We start from the raw sequence: 13820 nt of genomic DNA, 5'->3' as shown, positions 1-13820 counted from the left end.
ATATTTTCTCGGGTACTTTGGAGGAGCTTTATCAAATTGTAGCTTAAAGTTGAAGAATTTAACACTTTGGTACGATAAATTGAAATATAAATACAGAAAAAATTGTTTATTTAACATTGACTTTCAATTTAGCTTTACGAAATACATTCCAACAAAAACCTTCATCAACTACTGATAATGAAAATACTCTTATCAAGTTTATAGTTATAACTATTTAAAAAAAATTATTTCTATAAATTCCTAGCTCAAGTGTCTTTAGTTTTATCGCTGGCTCTTAAAGATAGGAAAAGAGTTGTATAATTTCTCGCAGATTTCCAAAGACTTTGAACGTGAGAAAGTACCTTATTATATCATCCTATATCAAAATATTTCAAGCCGTTAGCTCCCATAACATTTCTTACCTCGAACAGTGTATTGAAATTCTCGAACCAATAAAGAAAAATATCTTCAAAATATGTTCAGCCACTGAAAATTAATTAAACAATAAAAGTAATTTAACTGTCAACGAAAAACATTATGTACGACAAGCTGTTCTTTCTAGTTAAAGAAACATCAAATAATTGTTTTCAAACTTAAGTATAAACTAATATTTCACGATGCTTTGAAAAGGAGAGATTATGAAAAAGGTAAATTCCCTCTAACATTGCATTCGCACACCCGAAAATACTTGAAGCCCCAAAACTATATAAAGCAAGATCTATGGTAAATGTTCTTTTTAAACCGTACTATTACCTAGCCGGCTACCTACTCCCAACCGTAAGCTCTCTGATGGCAAATCTTAAAGGGCAACGCACAGTGCCTCCGACAGCAGTAGGCACAAGTAGGCACGTGTCTATGTTCAAAAATTTTAGGCCTATTTTAGGGGCCTTTAAAAGTTTAAAAAAATTGCCTCTGGGGCCTCCTAATGTGATTTTTAAATTTTATTTATTTTTAAAAATTGGTCATCTAGCCCCCTAAAAAAAGAACTCCCATTCAATTCCAATTTCCAAGAGTCCTAAATGGGCCTAACAAAACGTTCCCTTTTGAACCACCTATACTCGAAATCAATATTACTTGAGTACACAAACAAAGGCAGCGAACTCTGTGGTTTCTGCTTTTGGTAGTGTACTCTGTTAACATTGATATAGAGTATATGACAAAAGACTGGCCCGGGATGGGGAAGTCCGTCGTGCAAGGAAAGCAGCAAAAAAAACCACCTGTTCGCCTCAGTGATAACTTAGCTCCAACCAACACAATAAACATAAGCTTAGTTTCTAGGAATTCTACAAAGGGGGCATAAAGTGAGAAACTGGATTACTTTAATACGACTTAAGCCGTTGCAACGCTTAAACGAAGGGAAATCCCCGCGGAGCTGAACTCGAAGCGTAAAGCATCGTACCAGTCACTACTTTGAATAGAGAGCGTCCTGGGGATTAGGGTTTTTTCTTTTTTACTCCTTGTCCCTTTTGCGAAATCACGTGATAACAGTGACCACTGATCGTAAAGAAAGGATCTAGACCTTCGGTGGTCGGACTTGTCCCAGATAACGCGCGTTTCCTCATTTCGTTTTCTGCTCCTGAACAAACAGGTAGTTCTCAATTTCGTTTATCTCCCAGTCAAATTTTTTCTAAGTCTCTTCCGAGACTAACTTTGCCAATACCGCCTTTTTAAAGGCTATTTAGCTGTTTTAAGCTAATTTTTAAACACGCGAAAAAGTAGATTAGTCCATAATTAAAAGGGATAATATATCTAAATACTAAACAAATTTGAAGAAATTAAAAAACTTACTAATAACTCGTACCGATAGGTCTTCGACCGAATCTCGGATCAAATAGATCTTCGAGTAATAAACTACATAAAAACTAAATAAAATAGCCAGAAATTCCAACGATAGACCGGTTTCGTTCTATTTGGAACTCATCAGTACCGTGCGGGAAATCTGGCTGGCGACTGTTATATCGAAAAGAGAAACGAAGCCTAAACATTAAAAATTTCAAAACGCGTTGCATAGCAACGGAAAGCCGAAAAGGCTTAGTTTGTCTTTTCTATATAACAGTCGCCAGCCAGATTTCCCGCACGGTACTGATGAGTTCCAAATAGAACGAAACCGGTCTACCGTTGGAATTTCGGGCTATTTTATTTAGTTTTTATGTAGTTTATTACTCGAAGATCTATTTGATCCGAGATTCGCTCGAAGACCTATCGGTACGAGTTATTAGTAAGTTTTTTAATTTCTTCAAATTTGTTTAGGATTTAGATATATTATCCCTTTTAATTATGGACTAATCTACTTTTTCGCGTATTTTATCATCCTTCTCACAGTCCATAGGTGCTCTCTTCTAACTTAACTAATTTTTAAACAGCCTTTTTCAAGGCTAATTAGCTATTCTAGCTAAATTATTCAAAAAGCCCTTTTCAAGGCTAATTAGCTATTCTAGCTAAATTATTCAAAAAGCCTTTTTCAAGGCTAATTAGCTATTCTAGAATAAATATTCAAACCGCTTTTTTCAGGGCTTTGATATAGCTGGTATTATTAAAAAGTCTGTTGGAAGACTACATAGCTTTAACTAAGCTTTATTTTCTTAAACCTTTATAAGGTTATTTCGCTATTAGTATATAATAGTAGCATTTTCAAATATGAGTACCAGAAAATTTTTATCTGGGTCCCAAAAATGAGAAAAATTTAAAAGGGAAGATAGTTTCGTCAGTAATCAGAAAGGTGTAATGGCACGTTTTTTGAAATCGTCGGCGCAAAGCCATAACTATAGTTCTAAGAAAAACCTAGTCAAAGAATTGGGAAAGGGTTTAGAATCCTTGGAGACTGATAACAGTCACTGTTTTAGTAATACTGCTAAAGTTCTTCCAAACGTCAATACTGATATGGAAATGGAACTGACTCATGAAGGAGAAATTGCAGAAGTAATTGCAAACCCCAACTCTAACCATGCACAAAATACATCAAACAACGTGTCCAATTCAAAATAAATGGGCTTACACGCGTTGAATAACTTGGATATTAGTCTAGATAAAGATTGCCTTCCAGTTCAGCCTAAACTAAATCCTTTTCCTAAAAGATTAATTGGCGATAAAAATCGAGGTTTCAATTCTTCTTGGTATGACAAATATCAAATGATTGAATATTCAGTTACAAAGGATGCAGTGTATTGTTTTTGTTGCCGTCATTTTTTAGGCAGTAGAAACACTGCATTTCTAAAGGGATTTTCGGATTGGAAAAACATGGGGACACAATTCAAAGAACACTTCACTTCCAACAAATCTTCTCACCAACTAGCCTACAAAATGTACTTAGACTACATGGAAACCAAATCCCGTGGATCAATAGTTTGCCAGGTTAACGACCACCATAGACTAGACGTTATTAGAAACAGAGAGGTCCTATCTACACACGTGGAAGTTATTATTTTATGTGCCCAACAAGATTTAGCACTTCAGGGGAACACTTACACATCCGCCGACAATATTGGGAATAGGGGAAACTTTATTGCAATATTAGATATTAAAAAAAATGTCATGATTTAAAAGCAAGTTTAGTGAGAAAAATTATTTTTACTATAGGGTAGTTTGGGCGCTTGCCCAACGTGTCTAGCTCCGGGGTCTGAATTAAAATGTAATAATTAGATTACTTTGAAATTTAAAATTGTCAAAATTATTTTAAGCACTAAACAAGAGGCTGTTTTACACATCAATATTAATTTAATAAGTTAAAACACAACAATAAAACAGTTTAGCTTGAAATAGCGCGAAACTAGACAATGGCCACTGTAGTCTTCCCCCTTAACAATGGGGGAGACAAGCCTAAATAAGTAGTTGATGAATTTGGGTAAAGAGGTAATCGTAGGGTGGAATTCTTCGATTAAAATTAAAGTTGGTAATATTTATTTGTAAATAATATACTTAATAGTAAAAAATTTATTAATTTAATAATAATAAAACTTTTATTAATTTAATAATAATAAAACTTTTATTAATTTAATAATAATAAAACTTTTATTAATTTAATAATAATAAAACTTTTATTAATTTAATAATGATAACTTTTTTATTAATTTAATAATAATAACATTTTTATTAATTTAATAATGATAACATTTTTATTAATTTAATAATAATAAAATTTTTATTAATTTAATAATAATAAAAATTTTATTGATTTAATAATAATAAAATTTTTAAATAATTATTTACAATTTGGCTAGTTAAAGAACAACAAAAATTACAAAGGAGTTTTTTATGGGGGCCTCTTACTCACGCAGTGCCTACTCGCGAAAAAATCCTGGCGGGGCTACTGGCAACGCAAGTGGTCATGCAGGGGGGGAACTATGTTTTCTTCAACAAGCCGTAAGTAGGTTCGCTCTCATTCGCGAATTTTTCGATTTTCTTCGCTGAGTTAGCTCGCAATCAATGAACCCAGGAATTTAGGCCTAGCTTAATTTATTTATTATGGAGAAAAGAACTGGGTTAGTTTCCGAGAGTTGGACTTTGATATTTTCGATTTAACAATGTTTTGGAATAAAATTATTTGTGAATTGAATATTTTTAATAATGGAAGTTGAAACATTAGGCCTTGGACGCGGTAAATCTCTGCCGCTAGCCTCACATTGGATTAAAGGGATCCATCACTCACAACAGGGGGAGGCATAGGGGTAACATAAAATCCAGACTTGCAGTGTGCTTCAAAACCAGTTTTTTGTGACCCCTATGCCTTCCCCTGTTGTGAGTGAGGGATCCCTTTAAGAAAATTCAACACCACACACACTCCTATATCCCGTCTCCCTTCACAATTTCCCTATCATTATACCCCGACATAAGTATATGTATTTGTACCCCGCTGCTCCGCCTTAAGCACTACAGCGGCCACCAAAACAACCAGCCCCGGACAAAAGTGCGCTTTGCGAAACAACGTTCGGCCAGTGAGACAGCCATTTTGACCGCCTCACATATAGCAAACAAACGCCCTCATCACGGCCCAACAAAAGGCGACACCATGGGCTGCCCGAGACCCACCCTCGCACAGCTGAGGACTAGAGTGGCTTCCTCTTCCACTGCAAACTACCCTCCTTAGTAGGTCACAGAATGACGAGTGTGGAACACCCATGAGGTTCCAGTGACCCAGCGCCCCGATCACATGACCTTGAGAGCCGGGTATGGAGCCCCCCACAGGCTCCAGTGACCCCATCACACCACTAGATAGGGACAGTGGGACAGAATATTTATCTTTTTTTATTACATTTATTTTGTAGAAGTTTAGGATCCAATTTGTCGGTAAGCACGGAGACTTCACTTTCCTCGGCCATTTCCGCGACTAAAGAATGCATGGATTTTGCGTAAAAACCGCGAGAGGCGCATTTATACAAAATAAATTCGGCAAAATATGGTTCTGCTTTTTTTACAGAGGGAAAGTCTATGACAGATAACGCATGCGCAGTCGTTCTTTTTATCTATAAGATAATTTACCCCCTGCATGGTCACTTGCGTTGCCCTTTAACGAACAAGAAAGAACTTTTCGTCGTTTGTCGAAGAAAAATGAAATCGCTCACCTTTTTAATAATGATGAGCTTTGAAGCCTAGATGTAGTTTCTCTATTCTCAAAGGTCGCCTAAGAAAGTACACTAAGGACTATCGATGAAAAACTCGGTAATTACTAAAATTTAGAAGGTACTTTTGAATTGACTCTATAACCGCGCGAAAACTGCGATTTTATCTAAGAGTACATTTAACTTTAAAAATTAAAAAGTTGGAAAAAAACGATTCCTTGATGTCTTAGATATAGATTGGAAACGTTTGTGGTGTGTTCCCTGTACAAAAAAACCAAATCAGAAAAATATAATTAACCGATAAAATTAGACTTATAAAAGGGTTAAAGTCAAGTATAACAGCCTTCTCTAATAATAATAATCAGCTAGGTTAATACGCAAGGCAGAGGTGGATCAAAGTTATTACGAAACAATTATTAAATTGAAAAAGTACTTTGAACAGATATATCATTTATATATATTGGCTTAAAGGCTAAAGAGATAAATAATGTCGAAATTGATGGGGTTCGAGCGCCCAAACGATATCGTGTTTGAAAGAGATTTTCATACCCGATGCATAAACGTATCGCTCTAAGAAATCAAATGCCCAAATTGATATACCCAAAGGATCCAAACGGCCATCACGATGGAGAGAGATGTTAATTTCTTATCTTTAGACCAGTGGCATAGCTATGGTGGTGGCGGGGGCAGCCCGTACCGTGTGCTACCCGTTTGGGGTCGTTTTGGGGGTGACACCCGACCGTGAAAAAAAATAAAAACTAGAGAAATTCTGAAACAAATTTACACGTTTTTTCTAGTAAGTACCACACCATGATATCCGCACCGAGTTCCACCCATGCCACTGCATTCGACGCAGAATTACCGATTTTTAACTTAACGGCTTCGGAGATATCTAACAAAAAATATCATGGCTGGGAACGAGCTTCGAAGTTTGAAGGGGTAACCACTTTAATTTTCAAGATATAAAATCTCTATTAATTATGGAAAGGCCACAGTTTCGACATATGTACACCCAAAACCACCACCAGAATTTTGAGCGACCACGTACGCAGAGCCCGTTAATGTTGCAGCAAGATTTCGGTATAACTGATGAATATGGGTTCCGTAGCTAGCGAGTAGCAGTACAGTCCTCGGTACAGTCAATTTAGGAAAAGAACAAGTGGCGTAGCCAGGGGGGGTGCAAAATCCTGACTACGCCCCTGATAAGAAGAGCATTGATTGGTTGGTCTGATCTATAATTATAACAAGCCGTAAAACGTACGTAAAAGTTTGCGGAAATCACTGGTGGGATTCACTTAAAATAGTAATCAATAAGATTTAACTGACGAATCTTGACTCTTATTGAGTATACTAAATAACTATAGCCTTACATGTATTTTGGAAACGAAGGGTTGAGATAGGTGTCCGTGATCATTTATTATCGAAGGTGTTGCAAATAATGACGACGAGTTCTTTAGTAGGTCAAAACTTACGTTTTAAATACCATACAGAAATCTTTGAATGCCAAATAGTTAAGGAAATATTTCGGAGATTGAAAGATGGTTTTACTATAAGGCAAGCTTTTTAGGCTTAGAGATAGGTTAAATAGTCCACTGATAAAGTTAAAGGCAGATTTTTCATTTATCGCCAATGTACTCTAAGAAATTACCGTAACTAAACGTTTATTACACTGTTAAATTTACAGTAATATAAACGTATCAAATTTTGCCGTTAAATTTTCGGTCAAATTAATGTTATGCTACTTAACGGTTATCTGACATTTAAAATTATGATGAATCTAATCTTGGATTTCTTACCGTTAAATGAAAGGTCAAATTAACGTTACGCTAATTAACGGTAATCTGACATTTAAAATAACGGTAAAATGAATCTTGGATTTTTTTACCATTAAATTAACAATTAAAATAAAGTTTTTTACTTAAAGGGATAATGAAATGGTAAAATAACCTACTATCAATCTATTCCGCTTTTAAAATTAAGTATAATTCCAATTTTCTTTCGTTGGAATTATTTAATTTCAATTTAAAATAAATTTAGAACTTCCGGGAAATCTCCGGAAAAATTCGGGCCTAACGCGTCTCGGAAATTCGCTTGAATTTTGTGTTTCCCGCAGATAGGTCTAATTTCCAATCAGATGGCTTGATAGAAAGTCTAGGTCATTATCCCTTTAACAATAACACAACATTAAGTAACACTGTTGACGGTTTTGACGGTTATACGATAACCGTACCTTAAATAAAACAATCAAAGTTCGAACCAAATAGGACTAAGGAAATATTAGCTTATAACATGGCGTCAGCTTTGAAAGAAAATCAAAAATTGGTTGTTATTTTCCAATTATATTGTTTAAAAAAGTGTCGAAAGTGTAGCGAAAAAACTTCTTAAATATATTTGGTTAAAGCAAAATGCTCTTAATGATAACATAACCTGCAAACGCCTGCAAAGCAATCTTTATGGAATACCCTTCAATCTGTAAAATTTCCCTGCATAGTAGCGCGATACATTGTTAAAGCCAAAGGAAGGAGCGTCCAGAGATGCAAAACAATGGTGTTCCACACTAAAGGCGTTCTTTATGGAAGACCCCAAGCCAAAAATATCCAAAGCCATTGGAGACAGCGGCAGAAGTCAGGGGCGGACCAAATTTACCCTTTAGATCGACATGGGGCCGCTTCAAAAGCGTTTTTGGCGGCCACAAGCCCTCAGAATCCACCTCACGAAAAGGGCGCCAGTCCGCCCCTGGCGGAAGTGTTGGTGTTACAACCAAAAGCATGAGGTTCTATCGCATTTATTTTTACATCGAAACCGCGAATCGCATTGATTTTTACATCGAAACCGCGAATCGCATTGATTTTTAAATCGAAACGCCGAATCGAGTTTTTTTTACATCGAAACCGCGAATCGCATTTATATTTACATCGAAACCGCGAATCGCATTTATTTTTACATCGAAACGCCGAATCGAGTTTTTTTTACATCGAAAGCGTGAATCGCATTTATTTTTACATCGAAACCGCGAATCACATTTATTTTTACATCGAAACGCCGAATCAAGTTTTTTTTACATCGAAAGCGTGAATCGCATTTATTTTTACATCGAAACCGCGAATCGCATTTATTTTTACATCGAAACCGCGAATCGCATTTATTTTTACATCGAAACCGCGAATCGCATTTATTTTTACATCGAAACGCCGAATCGAGTTTTTTTTTACATCAAAACCGCGAATCGCATTTATTTTTACATCGAAACCGCGAATCACATTTATTTTTACATCGAAACGCCGAATCGAGTTTTTTTACATCGAAACCGCGAATCGTATTTATTTTTACATCGAAACCGCGAATCACATTTATTTTTACATCGAAACACCGAATTGAGTTATTTTACATCGAAACCGCGAATCGCATTTATTTTTACATCGAAACGCCGAATCCAGTTTTTTTTACATCGAAACCGCGAATCGCATTTATTTTTACATCGAAACCGCGAATCGCATTTATTTTTACATCGAAACCGCGAATCGCATTTATTTTTACATCGAAACCGCGAATCGCATTTATTTTTACATCGAAACCGCGAATCGCATTTATTTTTACATCGAAACACCGAATCGAGTTATTTTACATCGAAACCGCTAATCGCATTTATTTTTACATCGAAACCGCTAATCGCATTTATTTTTACATCGAAACGCCGAATCGAGTTTTTTTTACATCGAAACCGCGAATCGCATTTATTTTTACATCGAAACGCCGAGTCAAGTTTTTTTACATCGAAACCGCGAATCGCATTTATTTTTACATCGAAACCGTGAATCGCATTTATTTTTACATCGAAACCGCGAATCGCATTTATTTTTACATCGAAACGCCGAATCGAGTTATTTTACATCGAAACCGCAAATCGCATTTATTTTTACATCGAAACCGCGAATCGCATTTATTTTTACATCGAAACGCCGAATCGAGTTTTTTTACATCGAAACCGCGAATCGTATTTATTTTTACATCGAAACCGCGAATCACATTTATTTTTACATCGAAACCGCGAATCACATTTATTTTTACATCGAAACCGCGAATCGCATTTATTTTTACATCGAAACGCCGAATCAAGTTTTTTTTACATCGAAAGCGTGAATCGCATTTATTTTTACATCGAAACCGCGAATCGCATTTATTTTTACATCGAAACCGTGAATCGCATTTATTTTTACATCGAAACCGCGAATCGCATTTATTTTTACATCGAAACGCCGAATCGAGTTTTTTTTACATCAAAACCGCGAATCGCATTTATTTTTACATCGAAACCGCGAATCGCATTTATTTTTACATCGAAACGCCGAATCGAGTTTTTTTACATCGAAACCGCGAATCGTATTTATTTTTACATCGAAACCGCGAATCACATTTATTTTTACATCGAAACCGCGAATCGCATTTATTTTTACATCGAAAGCGTGAATCGCATTTATTTTTAGATCGAAACCGCGAATCGCATTTATTTTTACATCGAAACCGCGAATCGCATTTATTTTTACATCGAAACGCCGAATCGAGTTTTTTTTACATCGAAACCGCGAATCGCATTTATTTTTACATCGAAACCGCGAATCGCATTTATTTTTACATCGAAACACCGAATCGAGTTATTTTACATCGAAACCGCGAATCGCATTTATTTTTACATCGAAACCGCGAATCGCATTTATTTTTACATCGAAACACCGAATTGAGTTATTTTACATCGAAACCGCGAATCGCATTTATTTTTACATCGAAACGCCGAATCCAGTTTTTTTTACATCGAAACCGCGAATCGCATTTATTTTTACATCGAAACCGCGAATCGCATTTATTTTTACATCGAAACCGCGAATCGCATTTATTTTTACATCGAAACCGCGAATCGCATTTATTTTTACATCGAAACCGCGAATCGCATTTATTTTTACATCTAAACACCGAATCGAGTTATTTTACATCGAAACCGCTAATCGCATTTATTTTTACATCGAAACGCCGAATCGAGTTTTTTTTACATCGAAACCGCGAATCGCATTTATTTTTACATCGAAACCGCGAATCGCATTTATTTTTACATCGAAACGCCGAGTCAAGTTTTTTTACATCGAAACCGCGAATCGCATTTATTTTTACATCGAAACCGTGAATCGCATTTATTTTTACATCGAAACCGCGAATCGCATTTATTTTTACATCGAAACGCCGAATCGAGTTATTTTACATCGAAACCGCAAATCGCATTTATTTTTACATCGAAACCGCGAATCGCATTTATTTTTACATCGAAACGCCGAGTCAAGTTTTTTTACATCGAAACCGCGAATCGCATTTATTTTTACATCGAAACCGTGAATCGCATTTATTTTTACATCGAAACCGCGAATCGCATTTATTTTTACATCGAAACGCCGAATCGAGTTATTTTACATCGAAACCGCAAATCGCATTTATTTTTACATCGAAACCGCGAATCGCATTTATTTTTACATCGAAACGCCGAATCGAGTTTTTTTACATCGAAACCGCGAATCGCATTTATTTTTACATCGAAACACCGAATCGAGTTATTTTACATCGAAACCGCGAATCGCATTTATTTTTTAATCGAAACCGCGAATCGCATTTTTTTTACATCGAAACCGCAAATCGCATTTTTTTTACATCGAAACCGCGAATCGCATTTATTTTTACATCGAAACACCGAATCGAATTGTTTTTACATCGAAACCGCGAATCGCATTTATTTTTACATCGAAACGCCGAATCGAGTTATTTTACATCGAAACCGCGAATCGCATTTATTTTTACATCGAAACCGCGAATCGCATTTATTTTTACATCGAAACCGCGAATCGCATTTATTTTTACATCGAAACGCCGAATTGATTTTTTTACATCGAAACGCCGAAGCGAATTGATTTTTTTACATCGAAACGCCGAAGCGAATTTATTTTTACATCGAAACGTCGACGAATATAATTCTCATTTCGAAGTTTACACTCGCGTTACTCGAAGTTTACACTCGCGTTACTCGAAGTTTACACTCGCGTTACTCGAAGTTTACTCTCACTTTACTCGAAGGTTACTCTGGCTCTACTCCATTATTTTCGCTATACAAGGACTGCAAAGTTTTAACATCTTATGATGGATGGATGGATGAATGGATAATGTTTGAAATCAATTTTATATGGTCAATTTTATTGGAATACCGTGCTTGACCAGGGGTGGACCTGGCTGATTGAACCTTCAAATATAACCTGCCAAAAACAGGCTCATTTAAAAGGCGTTTTGAAAAAATCAGGCCGAGCTTTAGGTAGCTCGAGCCATGCATGACCTCCTTTCCGATATTACAAAGAGCGTGTGCGTAAGCTTGCGCTGTAGCATAGCCAACGCAGACACCTATGTTGGTGGGTGACCTCTTTTCAGAAGACATTAAACTTTATTTAACGAAAAGATTTGTATTACTTTAATACTACGATAAACATCATACTGGGTGGTATTTGACAAGGGCGTATCCAGGATCTTATTTCGGGTGGGATTTAAACTTTCAGCCCCATTTGAGACTTAAAAGTAAAATCAGCGGCGGCCATTATGTTTTTACCCAAAAATGCATATAAACTTATGTAAAAAAATGTACAGCTCTGAATTTTTATTACTATATAATTTAGAAAAATATCTGTGTACATGGCTAGATAAATAAGCCTTTCTTGGCCTTTTTACGAAGGTATTTTAGGTAAAATAGGGTACACGACGCGGCGATTTTCTGTTTGGACGAGCCTATCGAAATCAATTCTACGGTTATATCACCTTAATGCTACTCGCATCTGCTATCCCAAAATAATTTCTGTAAAAAGAGTGAATTTGGACCCAAATAAAGGAATTGAAATTATAATATATATATATATATATATATATATATATATATATATATATATATATATATATATTATAATTATATAATGATTGCTATTTTTCCTCAGTTTTATTTCTGGGGGGACTCTGCCCTCGTTGGTTTTTCCCTGAGTGGTATTTGACCAATTGCGTATCCAGGATCGTATTTCGGAAGGGATTTAATCTTTCAGCCCCATTTGAGACTTTTAAGTATAATTGAAGATTTGCCCCCTTGATATTTAAATTAATGTCACTTTAACCACCCCATCTTGATCCGAAATTTTGGACATTTTTGTGAACGCCTCTATCATATTGTCTAATGAATGAATTAATAGTTAATTAATTAATTATACTTAAAATCGTGGATTACGTTTTTAACCATTTTACTGGGTAAATCAGTTCAATTTGTTCGGTTTTTCTTCTGTTATCTAGGTGGGCGCGACTCTTTTATGGCGGAGCTATCGGTTTCCATGATGCGAGGAAAGAGCCATGTCCTTTATTTTTCTTCACCTGTCGGAAGGAGTGAAAAGAGTCTCAGTTCAACGCAAGAAAATACCACCATTTCCTCTCCACCTAATTTCTCCAAAAACAAAAGAAACGAATCAATTGGATGTATTTTCTATGTGCTCCTAGATTTTCAAAAAAGTTATTTCTATAATAACCGTTATGATACTCTCTGATTTCTACCCTTGACTCCGTCGTTATGATACTTATCTGATTTCTACGCCTCACTCCGTCGTTATGATACTTCTCTGATTTCTACGCCTCACTCCGTCGTTATGATACTTCTCTGATTTCTACCCTTGACTCCGCCCATAGATAAAATACCTTCGTAAAAAGGCCAAGAAAGGCCTATTTATCTAGCCACGTACAATTTTTCTAAATTATAAGGTAATAAAAATTCAGAGCTGTACATTTTTTTACTTAAGTTTTAAGTATATGCATTTTTGGGTAAAAACATTATGGCCCGTGCCCCCACAGAAATGTTTTCCGATCGCCGCCGCTGAATTTACTTTTAAGTCTCAAATGGGGCTGAAAGTTGAAATCCCACCCGAAATAAGATCCTGGATACGCCCTTGTCAAATACCACCCAGTATGATGTTTATCGCAGTATTATAGTAATGCAAATCTTTTCGTTAAATAAAGTTTAATGTCTTCTGAAAAAAGGTCACCCACCAACATAGGTGCGCGTTGGCTATGCTACAGCGCGAGCTTCCGCACGCGCTCATTGTAATATCGGAAAGGAGGTCATTCATGGCTCGAGCTACCTAAAGCTCGGCCTGATTTTTTCAAAATGCCGATGAGGAATTTTAAATGAGCCTGTTTTTTGCCGGTTATATTTGAAGGTTCAATCAGGCGGGTCCA

The sequence above is a fragment of the Leiobunum rupestre genome, chromosome 6 (assembly GCF_980474605.1).
Source record: "Leiobunum rupestre chromosome 6, qqLeiRupe1.1.hap1, whole genome shotgun sequence".
In the NCBI taxonomy this organism is placed as follows: domain Eukaryota; kingdom Metazoa; phylum Arthropoda; class Arachnida; order Opiliones; family Sclerosomatidae; genus Leiobunum; species Leiobunum rupestre.
The sequence above is the reverse complement of the archived record's forward strand: the minus strand, read 5'-3'. Positions refer to the sequence as shown.